At 37.8% G+C, this 12075-nt stretch overlaps 1 protein-coding gene across 1 annotated transcript in view; it reads right to left on the minus strand.

The window, feature by feature from the left end:
- FAF1 (Fas associated factor 1) overlaps positions 1 to 12075 on the minus strand; it is a 409817-nt gene that overhangs the window by 247445 nt on the left and 150297 nt on the right. The window lies entirely within an intron of this gene.

Below are 12075 nucleotides of genomic sequence, written 5' to 3' on the forward strand. Positions count from 1 at the left end.
CAGGACCAGCACTGACTGCCAAACTACTGTAGAAGAACACCCATTTAAGTCTAGTTCTACAATTCCTCAATAGCCCTAAGGGAGGGTACACTGGCAAGAAAAACTATTTATGGCTTTAAACTGCTCAAGAGTCACAGAGCCAGATTTGAATCCCTGCTCCTCTACTTGCTAGCTGTATGACCTTGAAATGTCAATCACACCTTCTTTCAATGGTCTTTATTGAGTGTCTACCACATATACGGCCCTATTTTAGGCAGTCACTCTGTAAATTCTTAATTTCCTTTTCAGGAAAAGGATAACACTCCTTATTTCACTGAATTATGAATATTAAATTTTAGAAATCCATGTGGGAATTTTTATTGCACTTAAGTGTTAAGGTGACCTGTTATGACTTACTGAAAATAGAACACTTCTGAGGGATATTCATACTTTAAAATCTTACAATGACAGTGAAACATTAACAAAAGGATCTATGATGCTTTTATGGCAGTTACTTTTCGTGCTTTAGTTTCCTTCCTCTGTAGGAGCTCACAGAGGATAAAACCTTTTTTGATGCATTGAAAATACTGCATATTATGCCTAATGTTATCCAGACTCATGGTGTTCTTTTTCACACAGGTCTTGTCTGGGGTTGATATACTACATTCATGTTCCTTGTGAGAATGGTTTGTTTGGAGGAGTAAGCTGAGGGTATTATCTGCGACCTCAGACGTCAGCCTGATTCATTAGCCATTAAAATAATGGCTAGCCTTTAATGAGTGCTACTGTGTATCAGAAATTAAGAGTTACGTGTCAACTTTATGAAGGTATTACAATATTAGCATTTTCATTTACAGATGAGGAAACTGATGTTAAGTTACTTGTTTATGTCATGCAAAATAAGTTGCCATGACCCAGATCTAGCTCTTACAATTTTTCCTCCAGGTACTGAGGAAGGGAACCCAGTAGGATCATAGCTCTGCTTTCACTGAGTTTTTTGAGGGATGGGCAGACAAGCAAACTTATCATTCACATACAGTACTTGGTTTGCTAAAAACTCTAATACCCCTTTTCCTAAGGTGTTATGGAAATACAGAGGAAGGATGCCCAAATTAGACTACGGAAGCTTTCCACAGAATCTGACATGTGGACTGAGTAAGTTTTGTTTCCTTGTTTCATGAAATGTCTTTTGGGGGTTAGGGGCTTGAGGGTTGGTGGAAGGGGAGACGAAAGGCTATAAGGAACATACCATGATGATTTGCATCATTTGTAAAGACTTTATGCTAAAATATTATCTAGGCACTGATTCTAGCTGCTGCTTAGCAGAATGAGTTGAACCCTCAGTTGCTGCATCTAGGTGCAAGACACTAGGTTCAGTGTCTTCTAATGGTTGGTTAGGATAGTTAGCTATGGTTAATCAACCTTCAAGCATTCTTTTACCTTCAAAATGCAAAGTCATTCATGCTACTTCAGCTTTTGACCCTTAAAGTATCTCTGAGAATGATTGTTAACCAAAGTAGGTAGGTGAGAAATAATATGAAACAGTTTTTGTTTGTTTGTTTAGTGGCATGTCTTCTCTTACATTAGAAGAAAGGTGTAAGCAAACGTAGAAACTTTTTAAAAGCAGTTTCCATCTTAACTCAATGCAATAAATGTTTTGATAGAACAAGTAAATATTCTCTCTTCACTGATTAATTTTTCATTCTCCATTATGATTTTCCTTTAAGTTCGAATATTCACATTTACAAACAAGGAGATGGTTTTCTTTCTACAAACAGACAGGGGCCATTAAAACTTACTATGGCTCTACCCCCAAATACAGACTGAAATTAATGTTTAAAATGTAATGAGAGCCACATATTTTGTCCCCAAGCTTTGAGCTGGTGGCTACTTGCTAAAAAAAAAAAAAAAGCATATAATACAATGAATGTGAATATTTTTAAGCAATTATTAGGCAAAGCACTAGACATTTTCACATATATTATCTCACAATTCTCCTAGCCAGTTTCTGAATTTTAAAGTTGGGGGTAGGGGAGATCAGCAGGATGTAAGAGAGAGAGTTATTTAAAAACAGATAGGTAAGATTAGATAGATATCCACTCCCTTACATTTTTCAGTATTATAACTAAGCATTAATTTCTAAGCCACCAACACAATTCTAGAAACAATTTCAGGAGAACATCCCTTCTCTGCTCTCTTTTTTGTCCGTAAGTCTTGGGCTTTCAGTGCTCCTTCATTAGCAGAAGGCTCACCTCTACCTGGGGAGCTCCCATTCTACTTAACTGTGAACATTTACCAGGAACAGAGAAATCACCTGTAAAATACCTGCTTTCTAACAAGTACCAAATTAATTTTAATTCACTGGCTTAGTTTAATATGTTTTATATTCCCTTCCAGTTTTTTATTTGTAAGGGGGGCAAATAATGTATAACAGATTCTAACACAAAGGTCACAATAAATAAAGGAAGCTACATTTTTATACATGTGAACAAAAAAATCCATAAATTATCAGCTTCCATATGTCAAGCATTGATAAAAGCAACATTAAAAAATAAATGTAACAGTCTTGAGTTTACATTTGTGAGTTTATTTTACAATGAGAGAGTATTTCGGTGATCAAAGAATATGGCTATTTTAGTATGAATGATGCAGTGTTTTTTCAACCTAAAGCTGCATTATGATAGTGAAGGAATCAATTGATCATCATGTAGCTATATCTCTGTCATTAATTCCTGATTACGAAGAGGAATGGTATCCCTCCTGCCATACAGAGCAGGCCCATTTCACAGGATAGCACAGTAGTAGGCAGGGTATCTTGCATCTATTATAGAATAATCACAGTTATTTAAGGATTTCCTTTCCAGCAATTCCTTGAAATCAAGAATTCTCTTAAAATCTTCAGTGGGCAAAAGATTTGACCAAGCTAAACCACAGCCTTCCTGTTAAGACAGTAACAGTTCTAGGGGAAGCACTCACTGCTATAAAGTATAAATCTATCAAGATTAAACAACTAGACTAGGGAAACAAATTCAGACTTGGGACTTCAGGGCTGTTATGGACTGAATTTTTGTGTCCCCCCTCAAATTCACATGTTAACAGTCTAACCTCCAATGTGATGATGGTAGGGCCTTTGGAAAGTGATTAAATTTACATGAAGTCATGAGGGTGGGGTCCCCATGATGGGATTAGTGTCCTTATAAGAAGAGGAAAAGAGGACTTCAGCTTTTTTTTTCTCTCTCTCTGCTAAGTAAGAACACAGTAAGAAGGAAGCCATCTGCAAGTCAGGCAGAGGGTCCTTACTAGGAACCCAATCTACCAACACCTTGATCTTGCACTTCCCAGCCTCCAGAATTGTGAGAAATAAATGTCTGTTGTTTAAGCCACAAAGACTATGGGATTTTGTTATAGCAGCCTGAGTTGACTAATATAAGCGGTTTTAAGGGCTTCTGTATTTACAGTTCTCAAGTAAACAGCTGCTATCAGTTCAGCACAGGCTTCTAAATGGCTGGCTGTTGTGTTAACACCTGTATATACACATCCAAATTAAAATCCCACTCATTAAAATCCATGATAGAATACAATATGCTTTTGTTAAAACATATAACTGAGGAATGCTTAAGAATTGTGCATTTATTGTATGTAAATTATACATCATAAAAAAGTTGTAAACCATAAAAAAAATACTTGAAATGTGATAGCCACCATTTCTGCAATTAAACAGGCTACATATTTTAATTTTAAAAATACAATATACTTGATGAAGAAGAAAGGGTTTGGTCAAGATGGCAGTATAGGTACATGTTGTGCTTGAATCTTCTCACAACCACATCATAATTACAACTAAATTACAAAACAACCATCATTGACAATCGCCTGAAGTCTAGCTGAACAGAAGTCTTACAACTACGGACATACAGAAGAAGCCACCTCAAGATTGGCAGGAGGGGCAGAGGTGTGATACAGACTGGTTCCACATCCATGTGTGGCTGTTAAAAATTGGAAGGGATATCTAAGCTGCAGAAGTACCCCATTAGGAGTGAGGGGTCCCAGCCCCACACCAGGCTCCCAAGCCCAGGTCCCAGTGCCAGGAAGCGAAGTCCCCACAACTTGGCTGTGAAAACCAACTGAGATTGTGGCTGAGTCAGACGAAAGACTGCTAGAGTCCTAGGAATTCCTCTTAGAGGGCCCACACATGGACTTACTGGCGGACTCACTTGCTCTGAGCTCCAGCGCTGGGGCAACAGCTTGAAAAGTGTTAGGGACACATGGGGAGAAATTGAATCATCTGCCTTCAAGGCAAAGGTGGGAGGAACAGCTTTCTTCCAGGTAGAAGTGCTGGCAGAGCCATTGTTCCTTTGTTGAGCCCTCCCCCTTACCAAAGTGCAGACTTAGGCAGGCACCATATCTGGGTCTCCACCAACCTGGCTAATACTGTTTGCCCTGCCTTGGTGTGGTGATTCGTTGAGACCTAGCTCCAACTTTCAGGTCCACCAGGGCAGCTTCCAGTGGCTTTTTCATACAAATGACCTGTCTTGGCTCATGCCTCAGATTTTCCTAAAATCTCTCAAAAGTTCACAAAACCAAAACAGGCAGTATCTGGCCTCAGCACACCCCACACCTCTTGCTGAGCAGCCCCAACCCTGGCACTGACAGTAGTCAGCTTCAGTTTGAGGTTTGGCCTCTCCCAGGCACCTGCAAGACTAGCGTGGATGGTAGCCATCTGTGGATTGCTTTGTGACTCATTCCAGGTGGCCCTAGGCAGGGCATAGGACCAAGCCAGAGCATCACCCAGTTGCCTCTAAAAAAGACACATCCAAAGGGCAGACTGGGCAGGCACCAGAGCCCTACTAAAGTGAATCCTGCTCTGTAGGGCCAGACCCCTGCACAATAGCTCCTCCACTGTAGTCATGGCCAGTCCTTCCAACCAATCAGCCCGAGGGTCAATCTCTCCCATGGACATGCAAACCACAACCAAGAGTTAACTACAACAGGAGGGCACACACAACCCACAAAAGGAATACACCTGCAGCACTCACCTCACATGACCAGGAAGATTGAGCCACTGGGCCCCATAGGACACCTACTACATAAAGCCACTCTACTAAGACCAAGAAACATAGCAGCCCTATCTAATACATATAAACAAGCTGAGGAAGGCAGCCAAACTGGGGAGAAAAAGAAACATTTCCCAAATGAAAGAACAGAACATAGTTTAGAAAATGAACTAGACAAAATGGAGACAAGCAATCCATCAGATGCAGAATTGCAAGCACTGGTTATAAGGATGCTCAATGATCTCAGGAAGAACTTCAACAAAGAGATAGGAAACATAAAAATAGAGATAGAAAACATAAAAAAGAACCAGTCAGAAATGAAGAATACAATAACTGAAATAATGAATACATTAGAGGGAATCAACTGTAGATTGACTAGATGAAGCAGAGAACTGAATCAGCAATTTAGAAGATAAGGTACCAGAAAACACCCAAACAGAACAGCAAAAAGAAAAAAGAATCCAAAAAAATTAGGACAGTTTAAGGGGCCCTGGGACAACATCAAACATACCAACATTCACATCACAGAGTTAGCAGAAGGAGAAGAGAGCAAGAAATTGGAAACCTATTTGAAGAAATAATGACAGAAAACTTCCCTAACCTGAAAAAGGAAATAGACATACAAGTCTAGGAAGTGCAGAGTCCCAAACAAGATGAACCCAAACAAGTCCACATCAAGACACATCATAATTAAAATGTCAAAGTTTAAAGACAAATAGAGAATCTTAAAAGCAGCAAGAGAAAAGCAGTTAGTTACCTATAAGGGAGTTCCATAAGACTCTCAGCTGATTTCTTAACAGAAACTTTGCAGGCCAGAAAGTACTGGCATGAAATATTCAAAGTGATAAAAAGCAAGGACCTACAACCATGATTATTCTACTTAGCAAAGCTAGCATTTAGAATTGAAGGACAGATAAAGAGCTTCCCAGAAAAGAGAAAGCTAAAGGAGTTCATCACCATCAAACTAGTATTACAAGAAATGTTAAAGGGACTTCTTTAAGAAGAAAAAAGTAGGGGGGATAAAAAATATGAATAAAATGGCAATAACTACATACTATCAACAATTACTTTAAATGTAAATGGATTAAATGCTCCAATCAAAAGACATAGGATGGCTGAATGGATATGAAAACAAAACCCTTACATGTGCTGCCTACAAGAGACTCACTTCAGATCTAAAGACACACGCAGAATGAAAGTAAATGGATGGAAAAAGAGATTTCATGAAAAAGGAAACAAACAAACAAAAAGCTGGGGTAGTAATAGTTACACTAGACAAAACAGATTTTAAAACAAAGGCTGTAACAAAAGACAAAGAAGGACCCAGTAATCCCACTTCTGGGTATTTATCCAAAGAAACCCAAACACTATTTTGAAGGGGCATGTGCATCCATGTTTACTGCAGCATTGTTTATAATGACCAAGATGTGGAGGCAGCCTGGGTGTCCATCAATGGATGAATGGATAAAGAAGAGGTGGTACATATATACAATGGAATATTACTCAGCCATAAAGAATGAAATCTTGCCATATGCAACAACATGGATGAACCTAGTAGGTATTGTGCTAAGTAAGACAAAGAAAGACAAATGCAATATGATTTCACGTATATGTGGAATCTAAAGAACAAAATAAACAAACAAACAAAACAGAAACAGACTCATAGACACAGAGAACATTTTGATGTTTGCCAGATGGGAGGGGGCATAGGGGGAATGGGTGAAAAAGGAGAAAGGATTAATAAGTACAAATTGGCAGCAACAAAATAATCATGAGGATGTCGGAATATAGTCACTAATATTGTAATAACTTTGTATGGAGTCAGATGGGCACTAGAGATTTATCAGGATAATCACTTTGTAAGCTATATAAATGTCTAATCACTATGTTGTACACATGAAACTAATATAATATTGTATGTTAACTGTAATTGAAAAATAAAATATAAAACATACTTTTAATCAATATAAATGAAACCCAGGAATTTCTTCCAATTGCACCTTAATAAGACTATATGTTCACTGATACAATACAGGTTGTTCTTAGTGAAATTATACTTCTCAAATTAATGCTGTATATGTAATTAAGATGAGTAAAATATTAACACCAATAAGAAATTGAAAATCTCCTGTTTTATTCCTGTTGTGTGAGCATGCTATTTCTTTTCTTGCAGTGGGTATTTTAAAGAAAAATATCACTGTAAAATAATAGGCTTAGAATGTTAATTTCCAATAGATTTTATTTTTTAAATATGACCTGGTATTGAAGCAAAAACAGTAATTTCTTTCAAATAACTGACTTTTTAATAAAAAAATGTAAATAATAAACTTAGAATGTGCTGTTGAATTTTTCACTAATACTTTACAATTTATACCATTCCAAAAGGCATTACAAAATGTTGTCTCTTTTGTCTCTTTGGGAATATTTTATGATCTACAATGATCTTTTTATCCTTTCAGGTATATCAAGATTTTAAATTAAAAAGCATGACACATGGCAATTTAAATTTCCATTCTAAACTTACAGTCATATGAGCTCTTGTCAACAAAAGACCAAATTTACTATAATTATGGATTATTTACACTAAAACAAAATAAGAAATCAATATGTAAATGTAATGTTTGTTGTAGCTAATGCATCCAGCAATGACAGATTAGGTTCAAATAGCAATCAGTTTGAAAATCTGGCACATATGTAAATGAGCTGGGGACTTGATGTTTACATTTGACTGTATTTCATTCAGGATTTTTAAATTGTCTCAGGAACAGCATAAAAAGAAAATGTTAATCTTTCCATTATAAATACAACTTAAGCCCTCATCATAACTGAAACTAGGTTTTGCTCCTGTCCAGCTAAGCTAACATATGATACTAATAATTCTGAGCTGCAGATTACATCATTCTTAATTAACACTCTGCTACAGTTGTTAACATCCTCCTAGACACCATGTTATCATCGCCACAAGTTCTGTAACAATCTTAAAACCACATTTAACGAAGGTTGGCCTCTTACTCTGCAGCGACTTTTAATTGCTTTTTTTGCTGGCAATTAAATATGTCTAGATAAACAAACATTTGGTTTCACATAATTCTTAATAATATTTTTCATGATGATTTCAAAGTTCAGGTGTCCTTATGTCTATATAATTACTGTTTATCAATATAGTGGTATATTGGACTCAGCAAAATGTAACCAAAGTATGTAAGATTAATCAAAATGTGGTAATTAGTGGTGATAGTGATATATTGTGATTCATCAAGTAGTTCATAGCAGAACTGTCAAAACATTAGTCTATCCAACTGGACAAAATACAAAAAAAGCCAAAAAATTACATTTACAGAGACATTGATTTTTATTTCATGAATTACTGACCAAGTTTCTGAGTGTTCATTAAGTCAACCATAGAAAATACCTGCAGTTCTTTTTCCAAGTGTGATGTTAACAAGCTAATCTCAGTAGTCACTGACCTAACAATAGGCAGTAAACTATATAAATGGGTTTGGTACATTAATCCAATTAGATGTGCTGTGATCTCCATCAATGCTCTAATTGGGGACAAGTTTCTTCTTTCATTCAGAATGCAAAACTTTAGGAAAATGTCCTCTTCTTAAAATGAGGTACTTTTCACTAATCACTTACTGAAACATTTACTAACCTAATACTTCCTAAATTTCACTTTTATAAAATCTAATAACACTCACTAGAATTAAATTTAAGTTGAACAGTAATAATGTACTTGAAACACTGATTTATCAATTTATTCTTGAGAAATTTATAATAAGTATATCAATAAGATACAAATTTATAAGTAAAATAAATTTATTTTTGAGTTACTTTAAAAATGATGTATCAGGGCCGGCCGAGGGGCACGTTGGTTAAGAATTGGCTTGGGACTCCAGCTCTGAGCAGCAGGGCCCTGGTTCGGATCCCACATGAGGGCCAGTGAAGCTGCGCTCTCTACAGCTAAGATGGTGAACAACAGCTCGACCTGGAGCTGGGCTGCTGTGAGGTAGACGGCATAGGCTGCAGTGGGCTGCCATAAAGATGGCCGGCGAGCAACTACCTCACCAGGGAAGAGCACAGTGATAATATCAACATGGGCCAGTGAGCGACATTCTCCACAACTAACTAGACTAAAGAACAACAGGATAGCAACTTGTCTGTTACCCTTCTCCAATTCCCCAACGCTGTTACCCTCCCCTAATTCTCCAATAAAATCTTTTTTAAAAAAATGATATATCAAATTGTTGTCAAATATTGTACTAATTACAACACTAGTAAAACTTTCACAGATGAACAGCCTTTGTGAAAACAACAAATAAGTTTCTTTGTAAAGCATTTTGAAAGAAAAAAATTTGATCCATTCAAAACATTCACTTGAGGGCCGGCTGAGTGGCTCAGTTGGTTAAGAGCTCGCTCAAGAGTTTGAGCTCTGAGCAACAGCGGTTCGAGTCAGCCCGAGCTGAGCAGTCGCTGAGCTGCCAACAGGTGGCAGGATGGCTCAGCTAAAAACAAAAACAAACAAACAAAAAGATTCACTTGCATATATAAAGTTTTCTGAAAACTGTCATTTATAGAACATTTAAGGTCTCTTTTCTGCCACACTGCTAAAATCTCAAAAATATTAATCAAAAAAAGCCACCATGAAGAAGACACACTCAGAACAACCATTTTAAATGACATTTCAACAAATTATTTGGGGGTTAAAAGCTACTGCTTTTTTTTCTAGTTTGAAAATGAAAATACTCAGTCAAAGTCCCGCACTGAAAGTTGTTCATATCTTCCTGAAGGAGGCGCATCACTTCCTCCATCTATTTAAAAGATTTATTGAGCATCTACTATAAGCCAACAGGCACTGCTCCTAGTTTATGCAGGAACTATGTAGGTTGAAATGAGACTTTATGCTGAGGACCAGCCCTGATCTTTTGAGCAATGATCAAAAGCACTATGATGAGTGTTTCAGAGTTAAGAACCATGTGAGAGCCAAGTCCTGGCTCATTTGTTAATCCGCTAGCTCTGTGGTCTGAGAAAGAGAAACTATTGAGTACATGCATTGTGCCAGGTCCAATGCTCACACGTCCTATCTTATTTAATCTCACTGTCTCTTTCCAAATAGCTCCGGGAGGCAGAAATTATCATCCTAATCATTCTGGGTGAAGAAGCTAAGGCCTAATAGACTATTTAACTTCCCCTTTCTGTACCTCAGTTTCCTCAGTCATAAAATGAGAGGTGGCGCCTCTTAGCTAAAACCAAAGCTAGGAGCACAGATGGCTACTTACTACTACAGCTGCTGGGTGAACACAGGAAACAAAGACAGAAGAGGAATACTTCATTCTTCCCATTACTATACCATGCTTCCCAGATGTAGTGAATTGCATATCAAATGTAGAATGAGAAGAGACCTCAAGGACCATGAGAAAAATGCTTTCTTTGCTTCTGTTCAAGCTTCTGCCTCTGCTCATAGGAAGAATACTATTTCTGCCCAGGCCGCTTCTCCTCACCAAGAGTCTTAATGAAAACACTTGTTTGTAGCTTTTCCCCCATTCTAAACTTGATTCTCCCAGAGAAAGAGACTAAAATAATTACAATTATTCACAAGGTCACATTATACTAGATTAGGCTTCCCAGAAGGCAGGGGTGAGACCAGCAGCTTCCCCTTTCACTTTTTATGCCCTAGTACACTAAATTCTACCCTCTGTGATAGATACACCTGGACAAAACTTGCCAGGAGCTCTCTAAGCTGTCTTTCCTACTGTGACTAGGTTAGTGAAGCAGGCCTACTGCATCCATCAGTCCATCGGGCTCGGGAGACCCAGTCACAACTCGTTTTAAGGCCACCTGAGCACATGGGTCTTAAGATTTAGATCTGGAGTGAGAGGTAAAAGACCTCACTTAGGACTCAAGCCTAGGCCACATGCTCCATTGGGTGCTAGTCTGCTTAAAGCAGTTTTGTTTTCCAATTTGAATACTGATTTTTCTGTGTATAATCCACTGATAAGAGCCCTAGAGGAAAGAATTAGTGGCATCATCGATGCCTAACACTCTAGAAAAGCCTCTTTATTTTCTAGTAGCACCTGAGCTCCAGAGCAGAGCAGTGACCTGCCCTAAGTCATACAGTGATTCTGTGGCAGAGAAAGAGCTAAAACTCAGACGCCTTGAATCATTATTCCTCAGTTCCTTCCACAGCACCCACTAGAAAATATCATGCCCTACCCTTGCTTAATTCAAGGCTACTGTAACTTGCTTTCCCATCAATGGTTTTCCAAGTACAAAAAAAAGGCCACACATTTTCAGTGGTTTACTCAACTATCACAGGAGCACCAATTAGCACCCTGCATTTGCTCCTGCTTTCACAAATAGCGACCAATTCAAAGCCACAGTTAAAAGCAACTTCACAACTCAAGAGGCCACACAAGAGGACCACATGCTTGACTCCATGATCACAGCTTAACAACATCTCCACAGAAGTCATTAAAATATTAACTGGAACCATTCTCCCAGTATAAAAAGATCAGAGTTCAACAGCAAGACTCAGTTACTACTTGTAAAAAGTACAACTACACACAGAGCATACCTTATTTTCTATCACCTTGCCACAAAAATTAAGAAAATCTATAAAATTAAAATGGACCTGGACATTTTCATCACTTATTGGAACGCAACCAAAGCAAAGTTGAAAAGACTGTCTTTTATCACCAAGTCATCCTCTCAGTCCTTTTCTAGCAAGGTGATCACTAGTAATACCAAAATCCAAAAATGTTAAACCTTCTCCAACTAGCATATTTATACATGGCCAGAAGGCTTCGGCACTAGCTATTTTCCTTGCCTAAAATACTCTTCATTTGAATGGTTCCTCAATCATTCATGTCTCAGCTTAAATGGTACATTTCACACAGGACTTTCCAGACCTTACAACCTACAGTAGTCCCTCAATTACTTATCATGTCAACTCTAGTTTTCTGCAAAGCACTTATTATCATCTGATATTTTTTTGTTTATAGTTTGTTGCCTGTCCTTGCACCCTAGCCCACCTCTACACATA

This window comes from Hipposideros armiger, unplaced genomic scaffold, assembly GCF_001890085.2.
Source record: "Hipposideros armiger isolate ML-2016 unplaced genomic scaffold, ASM189008v1 scaffold_261, whole genome shotgun sequence".
NCBI classification, from domain to species: Eukaryota; Metazoa; Chordata; class Mammalia; order Chiroptera; family Hipposideridae; genus Hipposideros; species Hipposideros armiger.